This window comes from Embiotoca jacksoni, unplaced genomic scaffold (assembly GCF_022577435.1).
Source record: "Embiotoca jacksoni isolate LCO1_2020_lvr unplaced genomic scaffold, fEmbJac1.0.p SCAF_2, whole genome shotgun sequence".
Taxonomy (NCBI): domain Eukaryota; kingdom Metazoa; phylum Chordata; class Actinopteri; family Embiotocidae; genus Embiotoca; species Embiotoca jacksoni.
Genome location: NW_027185340.1, coordinates 923,278 through 940,662, shown reverse-complemented (window position 1 = coordinate 940,662; position 17,385 = coordinate 923,278). Strand labels below are relative to the sequence as shown.

The 17,385-nt window shown below is 39.4% G+C and overlaps 1 protein-coding gene across 1 annotated transcript in view; it reads right to left on the bottom strand.

The window, feature by feature from the left end:
- The window catches only part of b3galt1b (UDP-Gal:betaGlcNAc beta 1,3-galactosyltransferase, polypeptide 1b), a 47,886-nt gene extending 30,816 nt beyond the window's left edge, over window positions 1-17,070 (bottom strand). Inside the window, exon 1 of the mRNA XM_069153760.1 lies at window positions 16,937-17,070. The gene's annotated coding sequence lies outside the window, so the exon portion shown is untranslated. The remainder of the gene's footprint in view (window positions 1-16,936) is intronic.
- Window positions 17,071-17,385: the final 315 nt, after the last annotated feature.

Here is a 17,385-nt window from a genome sequence, read left to right as displayed (position 1 = left end):
GAGTGGAGGAAAAACAACAACCTAATATACCTGCTGTAATGTGACAGTAAGGTAGAAGCACCAAGTCAGATACGAACACAGAAACGTGGCACTGAGAGCTGCCTTTTTTTTTTATTGCCTATATAGACAATGTCAGTTGGGTCTTCAAAGTGGCCCCGTGATGCATTTGTGTTCACGCTGCTATAAGAATGTGGGCATATGCATCCCAGACCATCTCTGGATCCGGTCTAAGCAGATCAGATCTAAATGATTCTTGGGTGTGTTCACACCTGTACTTTTAGCTGACAGCTTTTCATCCAATCACCAAGGTGAATGATAATGCTAGGTGTGCTGAAGGCCATGGTTCAGCTGAATAACTGTGGAATAAGAAAAAGGACAGCATCCAAACCATAATTAGTTTTAGCAGTCGCAGCCCTTGTTTGAAAAATTATAGAATTAGCATGAAAAATTATTTAGCGTTCTCGAGAGCAAAAGCATTTAACACTGAGGTCATTACAAACAACAAAATACCCTTATCTACACTTTGTCCGAAGCACTGCCCTTCTACAAAGCAATTACAGCGGAAAATGAGGAGCAGCAGGTACTCCTCTGGAATACAAAGGACGGCCCTGCAGAAAGGATTTGAGCACTTGGACACAGTGATTAACCTTTATCTTTGAACCGGTCCCTGTCAGACATCATTAGTGAGGGGACACACAGGAAAAAATGACATGAAACAAGCAGAAACACGATGCACATACACATATTTTTGTCAGTTGTACGTCAATCAGCTGGAATGTGCGATTACATGCTAATATAATGTATGAAGAAATATAGTACGGAGCCATAAAAAGAAACAATTCACTGTTATGTACTTTAATTCATTGCTTATAAAGTTGTCTTTTAGACATCTTTTTCCATTTGTCACCTTTTATTTGAGGTATTTGTGAGTGCATTTGTTCTTTTATTTCTAGTGTTATATTATTTCCGATGTGACTTTTAACAGCTTATTCTAGTCTAGACTGACTAGTGAGCTTCATTTTCCTCACTGCTGTTCCTTACATGGATGTCCACTGTCTGAAAACTTGGTTCATGGTGACCTCACAGAGATTTTGTTAAGACTTGAATCACCCAATATAACTACATAACCCCCTGGGCAGACAGGACCGTGCTAATGAGGAAGCTGTGGCTGGTGAATGCAGTTGTCTTCCCACAACATCATCCCGGGAGATGTGCTCATTATAGGTGAGTTGGGCAAACATATTCCAAGTGGCCCCTTGGTTAGACCTACTGGAAACTGCTACTCTATGGCTACCCTTACAACTTCTATCAAATATATATAAAAGATAAAAATAAGGAGAGTCTCGGCCCACTGAACACTACAGATGCATGTGTAGACATACACAGACTCACATAACAACATCATGATATTTATGGGGATATTTCATTTAATCTGGTCAGTACAGAGTGCTGTGATTTAAGTCATCTCCCGTAGAGCTAATTTTCTGTTCATAGAAACATACTAACATGATGCACTTGGATCGACCTCCATGTAAAGGTCTACATGGCAACTGTGCACCATGGGAAATTTGCCATTTAATGAAAATCAATTTTCAATCAAACCTATCACCACAGCTTGTTCTGATTCTCAAAAATACACAGGCATGTCAAAAAGACGGGAAATACACACCAGAAAATTATACAAAAAAAAGAAAAAGAATTGTGCTTTATGGAATTATTATCATCATAATCAAGCGGTCATTATGAACGCTGTCCTCACCAAAACCTGTCATCTGCATATAAAAGAAAAACTCGATCCAAACACAAACATGGCTTTGTGTCATGATAGGCAGTTATAATCTTTGCAACTGAAATTATTGATATATAAATTGAACTGCCGATAGAAACTAAAGCTGCATGTCTCCCACATCCATTCACACGAGATCACACAGACACCTGTTCAGATAAATATAATATGCCTGGCACGAAAGCATAACAATGCTGAGGAAGATTCCTTGAAAGAATATCGGCATTCATTTATTTTTGCAATTAATTTAGAATCGGCTCCACCCTCCAGAGACAACATCATTTTCTCAACAAAGACAAATCCCAAGAGACCGTTATGAAACTAGTTGGATATAAAGGTAGATTCTGCAACACGTAGCATGCTGTGACATGAGTTCAACTGCTAAAATGAAAACACCATCTTATATACTACGGTCTCATCCTTCACGGGAGCAACGCCATCTTAGGAAGATATGATTTACCTCTGAGCTGATTGGTCCAAATCATGTTTAACGCAGCTTAGAATAAAGGAAACACCTTAGCGGTGTCAAAGTTACCTTTCATCGTCTCATATGAACTATTTACATGGAATACTGAATGTTGTACACACACTTAAAGACATAAGAGGATGTGTTTCAACAAGTAGTTTCCAAACTGAAGCTATTTAGGTAGCGGGTGAATTTCCTCCAGCTAACTGACTGTCTCACGAGGTAAACATGTTTCACTTTCATTTGTCCATAACTAAATGGGTCAAGGACAAATCTCTCCTCTGCATGCACAGAGATGAAACAGATATTAATATTCACATCACACACCTTGAATAACTGCAAACTGCTGAGAACATTGCTTTAAATATCGGAGATATTGATTTTATTGTTATCGTTGTTTTCATAACAGCTGAGACTTGAGTCTCTGACTCTTGTTACAGAAATATGAACTGGAGACCGAGCAGCTGGAAAACTCAACTTTCCTGTGACATGACCAGAAACTTCAAAACTAAAACAATCAGGTCACAACTTCTGATTAGATAAAATACTAAAAACAACAATGGTCAGACCTCCTTTGGCCACTCAGTCTGTATATTGTTGGAAGGAACTGAAAGACTTCAACATCTTCAACTCTGAGCCTCCACAGCTTTGAGACTTGACTTGAAAAGATAGTTATTATTCATGATCATTGCATTTGTCAGTCATTTTTATTAGTTATGACTGAAAGTGTATATTCTGTGTATTAATATAAAACATTTACACAAAGAATTTGTAAATTCTGTGATATGTCACATATCTCACTCATCTAGACTGCCATGCAGTTTTTTGAAGTTATATTAGAGCATCTTTGTGTACGTGAGAAGACAATTTGATATATTAGAGGAAATTTCCCAAACTGCCCTTTAGACTTTATTTTTTTCCCCTGTCAAATAGCTTTTGAAGTACACTTCCCCAAGTGTTCTTAGACTTTTGCTTTTTTACATTTTAATGTGCTGAATATGTTAATGAATATTCTTTGATCTGTCAGAGTTGTTTTGCTGTTACATACAGTAAGTGACTGGGCTGTAGGAATGGCTTTTTACAGCGCCCCAGGCTGGTTAGGCAGTCATGCCCCACCACAGCTGCAAAGCTACATTCAACTAAACAATATCCTGTTTACAAAAGATATTTTCATTTGGCTGGAGTTCCCTTAAGCTAGAACTAAAAAAGACACATTTTCTGCCATCCAGTCCCGGCATATATTATTTCATTTCACAGCCTTCAAGACAAGGTCTTTAATCTTGAGCCAATGGACCAAGTAAAACATGTTCAGTAATCATCCTGTGTTAAATGCCCCTATCATCGTTTGTTAAAATTATTCAGACCTTTTTTGTATCTTTACCATAATGATTTAATACAGTTAATGGCTGACGGATGAAGCAAGTAAGACAAAATACTGGTTTCCATCAGTCGGTCTAATTTAGTTCAACTTCCTCCCCAACAAATCGACAACATCCCAGGTTCTGATTTCAATCTCACTCTTGAATTAAGGTTGTTAAATTGGAGAGCTTATTCCTTTTTAAGAGGCAAAACTCCTCTATTACCATCACTGAATATAAAGTTATATCACTGAACAGATGTTGCCTGACAAATTGCAGAGAGGTTGACCTTTTCTGCTCTCTGTGGGAGAATACCTCCTGAATAAGTCATACGGTTACAGAAACTCTGAGGGTGTCATTCATTACTTTGTACAAAACAGCACCATCTACAATTACTGGGCTGATAGGTGGAAATGTTTTTACCAAGCAAAACCTTAAAGATACAACACTAGCGTCCCCAGAGCTTTGCACAGGCATGCTGGAAGAACAAGTGCTCGAGGATACTCGGGGGAGTGTTCGAATGCTCGGCTTTTCTTCACTCCTTTGGCTAAAATGTTTCTCTTCAACTCGAGTTGCAACCAGAAGCTCTTTTTCAAGCAGCCGCTGCAGTGACAGCTCCAGTGCTTTAGGACAGAGAGATTCAGGACTCTCATCAGCTTGTACAACAAAGCACATCATACTGCACAATGCAGGACTGAGGTACTTGTCATCCTCCTGAACTACACCTCCTACATTTTCTGTGGTCACCACTATGGCTCCATTTCAGTAATTGGCTGGGGATTCTGAGAACCATCAATTCCAAGCAGGCTGTGTGTTGCTTTTCGATAGGTGCTGGTGTCGTGTCATTTTCACCAGTTGCCTTGTTGCTGTGCACCCGAGACTGAAATCACAGCTCCTAGTTTTTGTGATGACTGTCCTGAATGAAGTGGAACGACTCCAGAAGTCATGTTTGACTTACTCTGGTTATAGTGCAGGGCATTGCAATATATTTGGCCTTCTACAGTTGACAGTAATGTCACTATGGAGATTGAAAAATGCACCGCGCTCATACACTCAGAAGATGAACCTGCTGTTTAATACCATCAGGAACGTCTTCCTCTTCCTCTGGCAGGTTCTGCTCTGTGTACTCGTGGGCAGTTTTGTTTTTTTGTCTACTTGCCATGTTGACACTGTGTTCTGGATGACATAACTATAAATATGGATAAAGCCAGGCACCGGCTGCTTTTGTTAGTCAGTGCACGTTTTTAAGACACAAACACTCTTGACGTGAGGTCAAAAAGCAGCCAGATCTTTGTCACTTTGAACTGGACTTTTTAAAACCTGATTATTTTGTTTTAATTGACTAACAGCTGTACCACAAATTTACGATAACATGTAAACATAGAACATTAATATGGCTATGAACTTATCTTTGGACCGTTTTGCTGCTGTTTGTCATATTAGTGTGTCTGCTTTATGAATATAGTTCCTGCCACATTTTTTCTTGTAAAATCCTGCATTGTGTGACTTTGCTTGAAATGCACACTGCTAATCAATCAAGTAAATATTCTTTTGGCACATACTGAATACCACCTGTGATTTTCACACTTAAGCTGCAAAAAATGTCTTCACAGATGGCCAGCTTTGCATTTGTCCAGATGCTGGAAGAATTAAGATAAATATCATACTATCGTAATGCACAGCATCTACACAGAAGACAGACTCAAACACCGGTGATACTGACTACAACTGTCAAAGACCGAACAGGTCAGTATTTCAAAAGGAGACTTTGTATACGAGGTTGGTAGATATAAAGTACTTTAAATTTTAAGAGCAGCAAAAACACTTCTTCTCAAACAATTACATCAATCCAAAAGAACTGAAGTTTGAACTGTTTCTGGTGTTAAAGTCCTCATTGTGTTATACAACAGGCTGTTATACAAGCACAGTTCAAATGATGGCTGAATGAACACGATAACTGTGTGTGCGCTGGGATGTTTTTGACAGTAATGCAACACTGTGAAAACTTGCAGAGAAATATTTTGGTAAATTTGTTTTGATAAATGAGAAGATTCAATTCAGTAAGTCATAATAGTGTAATACTACTTTTCTTTGCTTGTTTGAAATGGCCATTGATACAGTATATTGAAGGAGCTGTAGTTGATTTCTTTAAACCAGGCTGGATAATGTGTGTGGTATCTTGGTGAATACAGGCGCAGGGTGCAACTTCAGCGTGCCCTCTTAGACTAAGTCTGAGGTGGCGGAGGTGAAAATTCAGCTCAAAATATACACAAAAACAGCACTGAACCGGCTCATCTTCAACAACACACCCTCTGTGATGCCGTTCTGCCCATATTGGGAAAAATTACAAATCGCTGAAAAAAGGTCACCAAAACACCAACGCTCCCAGATCTGCTCAGCACTAGAAACAGAAACAAAAATATATTTGATCTACCATCTATAGAAACAAAGGCAACAAATCTTCACAGCTGGACAAATGAACCTAACAAATGTAATCGCTGTCAATAATTTGCTGTGTAATTGATCGACTTTTGCCACTTAATAGAAGGACAAATTTGTGATGTTCAATCTGACGTCAAATTTGTGCTTTTATTTTATTCTGTAACATAAAATAGGTGAAACAGAACCCCGTGAGATGAGGGTGAGCTCCAGAGAATATCCTGAGCTTCGCTGAAGTAATGAATGAAAATGTTTAACTGGCTGATTTTGAGTGTAGCATATCTCACGTTTAGCTGGACGTGTGAGGACTCAGTCTTTTCAATGGGAGTTTAAATGAGGGGATGTAGGTAGGTAGGTAGGTAGGTATTTACTTTATTAATCCCCAAGGGGAATTTTTTTCGCTACAGCAGCATACAGAAGCAATAGGATAATAATAGAAATAATAGAATAAAATAATAGGATAGAATAGAATAGAATAGAATAGAATAATAGAAAAGCAATAAAATAGCAGTAAATAGCAGTAAAAAAATATAAAATATAAAATGCACAGTATATACAGTACATTATATATCTATATATATTATATACAAACAAACCAAGAAACACAGTCAACATATATATATATATACACACAGTACAGTATATATCTATATATATATTATATAGATGTATATATGTATACTGTAACTCCGGAGGGGCCGGCTCCTGTTGGCAGATTATTCTTTGTAGCTCTCAAAGCTAATAGAAGCCTACTGTAATAATAAATAAATCATGTTTACAAAGTCAGTCTTGAATCCATAAAAGCCGAAACAAGCCACATTTTACTGTTACTTTCAGAACTAAAATGCCACATTGCCAATTCTCTGAGAGAACCTGTGCAACCAAATACATAACTTATGTCTGCATGTGCGACAATCAAAGATCATATTTTATAGTGAAGGAAATAAATTTGAATGTACAATGCCAGCAACGACCAAATGATTCAGGTTGCAAGAAGATATATCATCATATCATATAAACTGTCGTTCTAGGTATGATAAAGGTGAGAACCAAATACTAGATAAAGGAAGGTAAAGACTTTAACTGCAACACAAACTTCAGCCTCCTGCATGAAAATCGGACTTTCTAAACACCCGAGCACAATCCGACCGTCACACCGTTGCTTTCCACTTTGCTACGTACAAAACTAAACGCTGCATTTTGGAATAAAATTGTGCGTTGAGGAATCAAAACGTTTCCATGACACTGTGCTGGATAGAGAGGTATCTAAGTATGCATCCTGTTAGCCAGTTAAGGATTTAAGATATCTCAGGATGACAGTTTGATCCCCTCTACAGATATTGTTTGTAGAGGGGAAAAAGAGTCGGTATTTCGGCGTATATTTTCGAGAGCAATTTGTTACTTACAAGTCTGTTTTTTGGGGCATTCAGAACTGTCGAAGCATGAGGAAAATAAATCAGATTGGAGCCGAGTTCAGAGACCGTTAAAGACTATTTAGTCTCTCGGCTGTCAGTCCGAGAGCATATATGTTGAAGGACTACAACACAGCTCTGTTATGGTACACTACAGAGTATCTTACTGTTTGACCAAACAAAGAAGCAGAGGCAACATGGAAAAGCATTAACATTGATTGAATGACTACTCCCCCTGAAAATATGATTATTTTTACAGTAGTAGTGGTTTTAGAATTATTACTTCCAGTATTATTACATCATTTTTTTCTGCGTTAGAAATTGAAAATGTATTCATGAAATGAGTTGTGATCTGACTGCCCTTTTTGCTAATGCTTTATGAGTTCAGCTCTGATTGTTTCACCAATTTCAGTTTAACAAAACAAGCAAGCGGGAACATTTTATGTGCTGCCGGCAAACACATTTAGATCCTAAAGTTAGTGGAGCTACATTTTAACAACATGCAGAATAACCCACCATCACACAGAGAAGTCAAACATGCTACAAGACAGGAGCTAAGCTTTAAAAATATATGCTGCTATACATCAGTGTCTAAGCTCCCGTCAAGAGCAGCGCCACTGTTGAAGCTGATTTTAAACTTTTCTTCTTTGCCATATGAGGATCACGACTTCTCAAGAACTTGTCCGTGGCCCTTTTTGTCCCAGCAGTAAAAATGGTTTGGTCTGCTGGTCACCGGGGAAATCAAGTCACACCACAACAGGCCCCAGTTCAGACTCATTCTTCTAATAAGGTAGCTCGAAAGCAGTCGTGGACTGGAATTGTTCTTCAATACCTCCCAAATGCATTTCTTCAGTCTCACTATTTGTACCTATGAAACAGATGCAATAGAGATGAAATATGACCAGTGCTGTGTGTTCATTTATGTTTATTTCACACTAGTTTTTGAATGAATTTGACAATTATTCCTGCTATTCTTGACAAGATAACACAAAAAATGGCATGCTTAATATGAGTCGAACAAAACCACCATTATCACACAAGCCAATATTTCACTCTGCTTATTTAAAAACTGGATGATAGCTTTTGATATTAGGCTGATTCAGAACTATTCATTGAGAAGCAGGAGAGAACGCGCAAAATTTCAAATTGAAACCTTTTGTAGTTTTTACAAGGCCTCACAAGTCAAGAAGGTCATGAAGGACAAAATGTCATTAGCATAAAATGTACAGAACTGCATTCGAAATTAGTTATTGTGAATAGTTACCTGCTGCGCTCTCATAAGTGATAAGAATTTCATTAATGATAAGAAAGAAAAAAACTCAAGACTGTTAAAGTGTCATTAAGACTGAAAACAAAAAGTAATTAGAGTAGGTGTGTAGGAGGATCAGAATGATTAAAACGGTGAACGTAGTTGGATGCAGGCACACACTAACAAGACACTGAGAAGCAAGTGAATACTGCAGAGTATGTGATAAACACATTTAATAAATGCAATGGCAGTGGAGAGAGTTAACCAATCAAAGTTCCATGAAATCCAAATTTAAAGGGTTGAGGCATGTTTCTGCATCCAAGAAGTCACTTCCATCCCTGTGTAGTGCAAAGGTAATTTTGCTATGGCAATAATGCTATTTCAGTAAAAGCATACTGTATATATTCAATGTCACCGCTCTATCCCTCAGGAACATAACACACATTCAATATGTCTCAATTTCCCAGTGAAAGGAAGTGTGTAGAATTTAAGGGGATCTATTGGCAGAAATGGAACGTAATATTTACAATCATTCTTTCATTAGTCTATAATCAACAGAAACTCAGACTAGTTGTGCTTTTTTACTTTAGAAGTAGCCCTCCATGTTTACACAGGGAGCATATCCTCTTCTCAGGAGCCCTCCATGTTGCACAACCACAATTTTAAAGTAGCCTTCAGCGGACAAACCAAACATTCACGAGTTTTACAGTCACCATAGATTCTCTTTCTCGCTGCTAAATCCTACACACTGGTCCTTTAAAGAAATCACATGAGCCAATTCTAATGCATTTAGACAAATTAGTTCATTTTTCTGGGCAGATCAGCTGCTTGAGAAGCTAAAACAAAAATGTCATTACTGAAAAGCATGTTTAAAAGGGTTCTGTGAATAGGAAGTGAGATGGAGGCTGTAATCGCCTGGGGTTCCTCAAAACACGGAAACAGCAATATAACAGCTATTAAAGCCAGCTGATAATTTGAGGCCAAAGAGGTCTAATCATCACCTCTCAAAGATTTTGGGTGTTTTCCCAGGGGGAAAAACTCTTAAGATGCTCCTCAGTGTTAAAAGCAAAAAGCTTGCAGAACAATATTCAAAGATTTTATCCAACATTTAGACCGAATCATAAACAGAAATGTCTTTTACTTTGTTCCACAGGGTTGTTTGAGAGGCAGAGCCACACCCGAGCAGTTTTTTCAAACCATTCTCTCAGCCTTCTCGCTCTCGTTTTTGTTTTTTTTAGATGACTTTTTTGGGCATGTTGCCTGTGTTAGACAGCCAACAATGAAGGCTGACAGGAAACAAGAAGAAAGAGAGAGGAGGGAGGACGTGCAACACGTCGGCCCTGTTTGGATTGAAATCGTTGACTTCACTGTTATTCTCTGCAGCCATTCACCTACCGGAGGGCTCGTCTCTCCTTTCCTTTACTCATACAGCTTTACCTTTATCCATTCGTCTCTACAGATCTCTCTTCACGCCCATGCAAACTGTCATATTCATCCTCCCTCAGCCCTGTACATGTCTCTCACATCGCTCTGTTTTTCAGGCTGTATCTCAAAAAGTCCTGATTCCTCACATAAAAGTCTTCTTCTTCTCAGCCTCATATTCTTCTGTCCCTGAACAGCCTAACCTGATGAACTCCTCCATGTTCATCAGCTCTCTATCAGCCCCACACACTCCACTACCTCTAATCACTCAACGTATAATCCCATATCAGCCTTGTTAATGACATTTAGTTTTGAATTTGCCTGTCACTGTGGTATTAAATCTGTTTCGGCCTCTTGCTGCATTGCTGGATTCTGCTTTATCAGGCAGGACCTTCCTATCTGATAATCAATACTATGAGTACATCTCAATACGCCTCTGATAACTGATAATGTTGCACCTTCACTGTGCCAATTAAAAATGGAGTCAATTTTCAACCATATGAGACGTTTAGAATAGTATAAAGTAAAATGTAAAGCTGTACAGCATGTGACATTCAGTTAAAATATTGTACTATTAATCATAAGAGATGAGCAGAAATGCATCACCCAGACTTCTGTTCTGTTCATGATATACAAATACAACATTCCCTGACATTTAACAGGAAAAACATGAAATCAATTCATCAAAAATATAACCAGCATATTAATCGATGATAAAAACACTCATTAGCTGCAGGGTTAATGTAGATAACAGTACTGCTATCAACAGAACAAATTCTTAATCTATATGAATCATAACATCCTGGAGGGAAAAGCCACGATTGACCCTCGAGTCAGATGCTAAACTCGCACATTAGGGCAGGGAATCATTAGATAAAATATCATTCCAACATGGAAAATGATGCAATATGTCTCACTGTAAATCACCCTCAAGGCATCAGAATGGCCGACTGAAGAGGAATACAATACTGAGAAGACCCTGAAATACGACCCGCTGGAGTGTTTCCTAAACTGGTGTCCCTGGTTACAGTAGGCACAAAAAACACTCGCTATAGGAAAAGATAATAGTTTGTGTTGAAATAGATGAAAGTTATGCAGCTTTCGTATTGATGGCAGTAGGCAGTAAACATGGTTGGAAATGTGAAGCGAACAGTGGTCCCCTATTGTATTTAACCATCCAACCCCCTCTTCTCTCACGTATGTTATATGGACATCTGAACTGTTTTACGTCTCTGGCTCCCGTTTGTTCGGCTACCACGACGAAGGATCCTAATTCACTGTCCATTGGTATTGTTTCCATGGTACCGGCATGTCATCTTTACACGTTACGTGCCACCACCACAAAACAAAGTGTTAATATGATCATTTCACGCAAGGTCAAAGGTCATCTGATGATGAGAAACCAGAGACACCCGACTGTTGTTGTTCATGCACCCGCTAGAGGTTGCTTAACTTTAAAAGAGGGACGGCAGTGTCTTTTTAGGCTTAACACACATAACAGCATTGACTCTGGACCATCACTGGCAAATAACCACAAACTGTCCAAAAGCTGAATTGCCATAAAACAGAACATTTTTACTTAAAACACATACACAACAGTTTGGAAACACTTCTCAGTAGCACGAGACAGCATCATAAAGATGACAGTGTCCTAATTACTGTGACCAAGTATTCATTCTTGTATGCAACAATGATCACCATTGCAAAAACAAACCTCTTGTATGTCAGCGTGCCTTTCAATAAATAAATCAGTTTATTTCCAGTCATTAATCTTTGCTCTCTGCCCAGTAGATTTTCAACAAGGATAATTAATAAACTAACACCTACTGCATACCTCAGTTTCACAGGTAACACAGCCAGCAAAGTTATCCTAAGTGTTGAAACTGAAAGTGATGCATAACATTTGCATAACATTTCAACAAAATTGTTCAATTTCTGGGACGCGCACAGCAAGGGAGGAGCTGCACTCAAAAAAATCAACTTACCTCGACAGACAGACGTAATGGATCTGTACTCTGTATCGGCAGATATACCACCCTGTTTTTAGGTGTCTGTGTCAATGCAGAAAAAGTTGAATCAGTACATAATGACTTTTCAGGAGCCATTTTTTTCTTCACAGCACATATTACCATTGTGTTTTGGAGCTGCTATAAGAATAACCTTAGTCATTCCCGACGGATCTTTATTCTGATATATTATAATATTGTAAAACTGTGCTGTGGAAATTCTGTGTTGTCAAAGTTGTTGCCTACAGACCTTTAACCATTTTCAAATACTTCAGAAAAGGTTATTTCTTGGTAACGAATGTGTGAAGTTGTAATTTCGGGGAAGAGAAAGAGTTTTCAGAAATACAGCAGAAAAATAAGCTGCGCACATGTCAGCCTGTAATTAGCAGTCGAAACCCGGCTGTTTTGTACAAGTACAGTGGGTACGGAAAGTATTCAGACCCCTTTACATTTTTCACTCTTTGTTTCATTGCAGCCATTTGCTAAAATCAAAAAAGTTCATTTTATTTCTCATTAATGTACACTCAGCACCCCATCTTGACAGAAAAAAACAGAAATGTAGAAATTTGTGCAAATTTATTAAAAAAGAAAACCTGAAATATCACATGGTCATAAGTATTCAGACCCTTTGCTCAGTATTGAGTAGAAGCACCCTTTTGAGCTCGTACAGCCATGAGTCTTCTTGGGAATGATGCAACAAGCTTTTCACACCTGGATTTGGGGATCCTCTGCCATTCTTCCTTGCAGATCCTCTCCAGTTCCGTCAGGTTGGATGGTGAACGTTGGTGGACAGCCATTTTCAGGTCTCTCCAGAGATGCTCAATTGGGTTTAGGTCAGGGCTCTGGCTGGGCCAGTCAAGAATGGTCACAGAGTTGTTCCGAAGCCACTCCTTTGTTATTTTAGCTGTGTGCTTCGGGTCATTGTCTTGTTGGAAGGTGAACCTTCGGCCCAGTCTGAGGTCCAGAGCACTCTGGAAGAGGTTTTCTTCCAGGATATCTCTGTACTTGGCCGCATTCATCTTTCCTTCAATTGCAACCGGTCGTCCTGTCCCTGCAGCTGAAAAACACCCCCATAGCATGATGCTGCCACCACCATGTTTCACTGTTGGGATTGTATTGGGCAGGTGATGAGCAGTGCCTGGTTTTCTCCACACATACCGCTTAGAATTAACGCCAAAAAGTTCAATCTTGGTCTCATCAGACCAGAGAATCTTATTTCTCATAGTCTGGGAGTCCTTCATGTGTTTTTTGGCAAACTCTATGGGGGCTTTCATATGTCTTGCACTGAGGAGAGGCTTCCGTCGGGCCACTCTGCCATAAAGCCCCGACTGGTGGAGGGCTGCAGTGATAGTTGACTTTGTGGAACTTTCTCCCATCTCCCTACTGCATCTCTGGAGCTCAGCCACAGTGATCTTTGGGTTCCTCTTTACCTCTCTCACCAAGGCTCTTCTCCCACGATTGCTCAGTTTGGCTGGACGGCCAGGTCTAGGAAGAGTTCTGGTCGTCCCAAACTTCTTCCATTTAAGGATTATGGAGGCCACTGTGCAATATACTGTGCCACTGTGTCTTATATAGACAGGTGTGTGCCTTTCCTAATCAAGTCCAATCAGTTTAATTAAATACAGCTGGACTCCAATGAAGGAGTCGAACCATCTCAAGGAGGATCAGAAGAAATGGACAGCATGTGAGTTAAATATGAGTGTCACAGCAAAGGGTCTGAATACTTATGACCATGTGATATTTCAGTTTTTCTTTTTTAATAAATTTGCACAAATTTCTACATTTCTGTTTTTTTCTGTCAACATGGGGTGCTGAGTGTACATTAATGAGAAATAAAATGAACTTTTTTGATTTTAGCAAATGGCTGCAATGAAACAAAGAGTGAAAAATGTAAAGGGGTCTGAATACTTTCCGTACCCACTGTAAATACTCAGCGATTGTCTTGACTTCATACAACAGCCATAATAGCCCTCAATGGACACAGATCACTGTGTAACATGATGCCAACAATGTAATAATGGTTGACGCAGAGCAGACCCTGCTTGATTTTTTTTTTTTGTACTAATGTTTCACAGATTTCTTTTAAACTTTGAACTTTAATTCTGAGGTTGCACTGAGCATTCAAATATAAATGTAACACTTTTCATGTGGACGTCCACTCGGTCTTGTTGGTAAATGTAGTAAATTGAAGCAATGAATTCCTCAGTGTGCTACACCGACAGAGAAAGCTGAGCTTTTTGGAGTTTTCCGACTCATGGAGCCGAGCTGGTACCGCCGACAGATACTGAGCTTCTGCCGTCTAACCCAAAAGTTCTCCGGTTACTTCAATGTTAGCAGCTATTGAAAACAAACACAAAACCAGCTGTCCAACGTCGCTGTGCGACGCCACCCTCGCACACTTTTTTTGGGCAAAGACATAGCGTTAGGTGACCAAAATGTTCACTCAGTGGTCATATATATGGTTTTAGTTGTCTTTTCCAGTTTGTCTTTGGTATCCTGAAGTAGGTTATAGGTTATGTGAGCATAAATGCAACTGGCTGCCTTTAAATATTCCATAAAATGGACATATTTCTGTGGTTTGTAAAGCACTCCCACTACTTCAGACTCTACCCACCTCCACGCTACTGCTGCTGTTAGAAAGTTGTGCACGCAACATATGACAAACCATTACACCGAGCAATGTTATGATGTCATTTCAACAAGTATACAAAATATTGCCATCATTACAATTTTCTTTATCTTATTAGAAATTATAACAGGATTATTGTGAACGATCCAGTATGGTACATCCTGGTCCATAACATCCTCTGCACTCGTATTTAGGAATGACATTTTCACTGTCAAAAACAAAGCGAACAACCTTTTGTTTTAGTGCAGCATTTAGAGCGCCCCCTGTTGACCAAGACAGCTCCACCAGCCTGTAGTCATTGCACATGTAAAATGATGATGGTGGAGGTAAAAGAACAACAGCTTTTGCAGCTGCTTCCCTGAGACACAGAGAATTTACTGCTGAATTTGTGCTGCTTCATTTGACTATATATAACATCAATATCAATTGGACATAAAAAGTGGCTCATTTTCTTTTTAAGAGTTGAATAAATAATATTCAGCAAGTTCAATTATTCTGTCAGATCTACGATGGATTAAAAATGACAAGTTTTTCTCTTGTATTTGCTCCACATTGATTCTGAGCAGTCATTTATTTAAAATAAAAACTCAATGCAAAACACACTGACAACCTTTCCATAAAGGCTGATTGTAAGCCCAGTGTAACAAGGGAAGCAACACTGACTAAGCAAAGATCCAGTACCTTAAACCGGGGATTAAGTGCTTCAGACTCCCTCGACTAATTGCACCTTGCAGAAATGTGCTTAGTGAGAACAGTCTCAGTAAGCAGGGCACAGACGTACATGCACGTGGAGTTATAGCATGAGCTGTATGAGCACAAGCTCAGCGGCAAACAACATCATCAAAACGATGCTCCTGGACCCACAGGCCGTCTGGCACTAAACGTTACAGACTCCACGGGCAGATGGACATGTAATGGAAACCATCATATGGCTGAATGAGAAAGAGGATTAGTGTTTGATCCAGATAATGATCTAAAATGCGCCAGCATTGGCAGCAAGAAACACAACTCCTCACGACAACGAGCTCACTCCTGACTTTGAACTTTTAAAGCCTTTCTTTGATTGCTGTAAAGGTGATAAAATAATGTTTAAATTTCAACAGAACTGTATTTCTCAAAGGGAGAAAAGTAAAAAATATATAATATAATATATAATAAAATTAATTTGTGTTTAAAATCACTTGTTTAAAAGATGGTAAAACAGCATCATAACCACACCTCATGTAGGAGATCTTCCTCCTGCATGTTTTTAACTGCAGCTTCTTTATCTTTCAGACATTGGTACAAGAAAGTCCATCCTTCCCTGAGAGAAATGGTCTTGATCGACCTACTACGATACAGTAAGATAGAAAAAATAGGACTACACTGACATGCTTTCTACTCAAAACTTTGTCAGCACAAAAAAAAAAACACTGGAGAAATGTATTTATATTCATATTTATTCATTTATATCAAAGTCTGACTCTCTAAGCATCAGTCATTACTGACCAATAATAATTAGGCCTATAATAACCCAATATTAATTTTACAAGTTGACACCTATTGAGGAAACGAACCAAAATAACAGGTCTCTTTCCTTCAATGAATGGTTCCCTAAATGTCATGTTTTTTCAATCTGTGAAGTCAAATGCTCCTTTTTTTTTTTTTTTTTAGCTGTAGTAATACTCTGCAGCGGAGCAACGATGACATGAATCACGTTCAAATGAATAAATACATCTGTTTGAAGTTTGATAGGCTGGACTGTAACTTGGCCACCTGCGCCTCCCATCCTCATCGCCCCGGACGAACTACGCATTTCTGAGGGTGAGTGCAGAGGTGACAGCTCTGCCAAATAGGACGGAGATCAGTGCATGCTCAGCGGGGATTGCTCCGAAGTAGCTGCATTACTGGAGACCCAGACGGATATAACCCGCATGTACTAAAGAAGCAGGAGATCAGAGCTCCACGATGGAGGGGACATCCGAAAACCTGCGGATGAGCGCGCAGAAGCCAGGAAGGACAGAAGATGTGAGGGGGGGTTGGGGGGGTGAATGCACTCACACCGCAGACATTTCAAAAAGTAAAACCATCCAGGCAACAAACTGCCTTCCGCCAGACAAGTAGAGCTCAACCTGCACTGCACTCGCCATGTCGGATGGAAAGGAGGAAAAGCATCCGTGCTGCACCTACCTCACTCAGTGTCTCCATCCCACTCCGACTGGTGGTACTGATGATACGCTCCTGCTTTTCTCCAGCATACTAAAGCACTGTTGTTCGACCAGGAGGGGGAAGCATGACGGTGCTGCAACACGGGCTGACGTATCATTTGACGACAGGGAGCCGACCAATCAGAGTGTAATCCGATAGAGTCCTAGCCAATCCGCTCACGGGGAGAAAGAGAGGGCGGAACGCGCCCGGTGCTGTAGTAGCAAGGTAGATGGACGCTGTGGGAGAATTTATAGTCAACTCCTGCAAACTGTCTCATCCAGAACATACTGCAGACAAAACGGTCAAAACAAGTGGACACCGACGTGTTTTCGTGTTTAACTTCATGTTATTTCAAAAGAATCTGAGGCTACTAAAAGATAAAGGCATATTTCTACTATTGATAGATTTAGGATCAAAAGATAAAAAGTAGG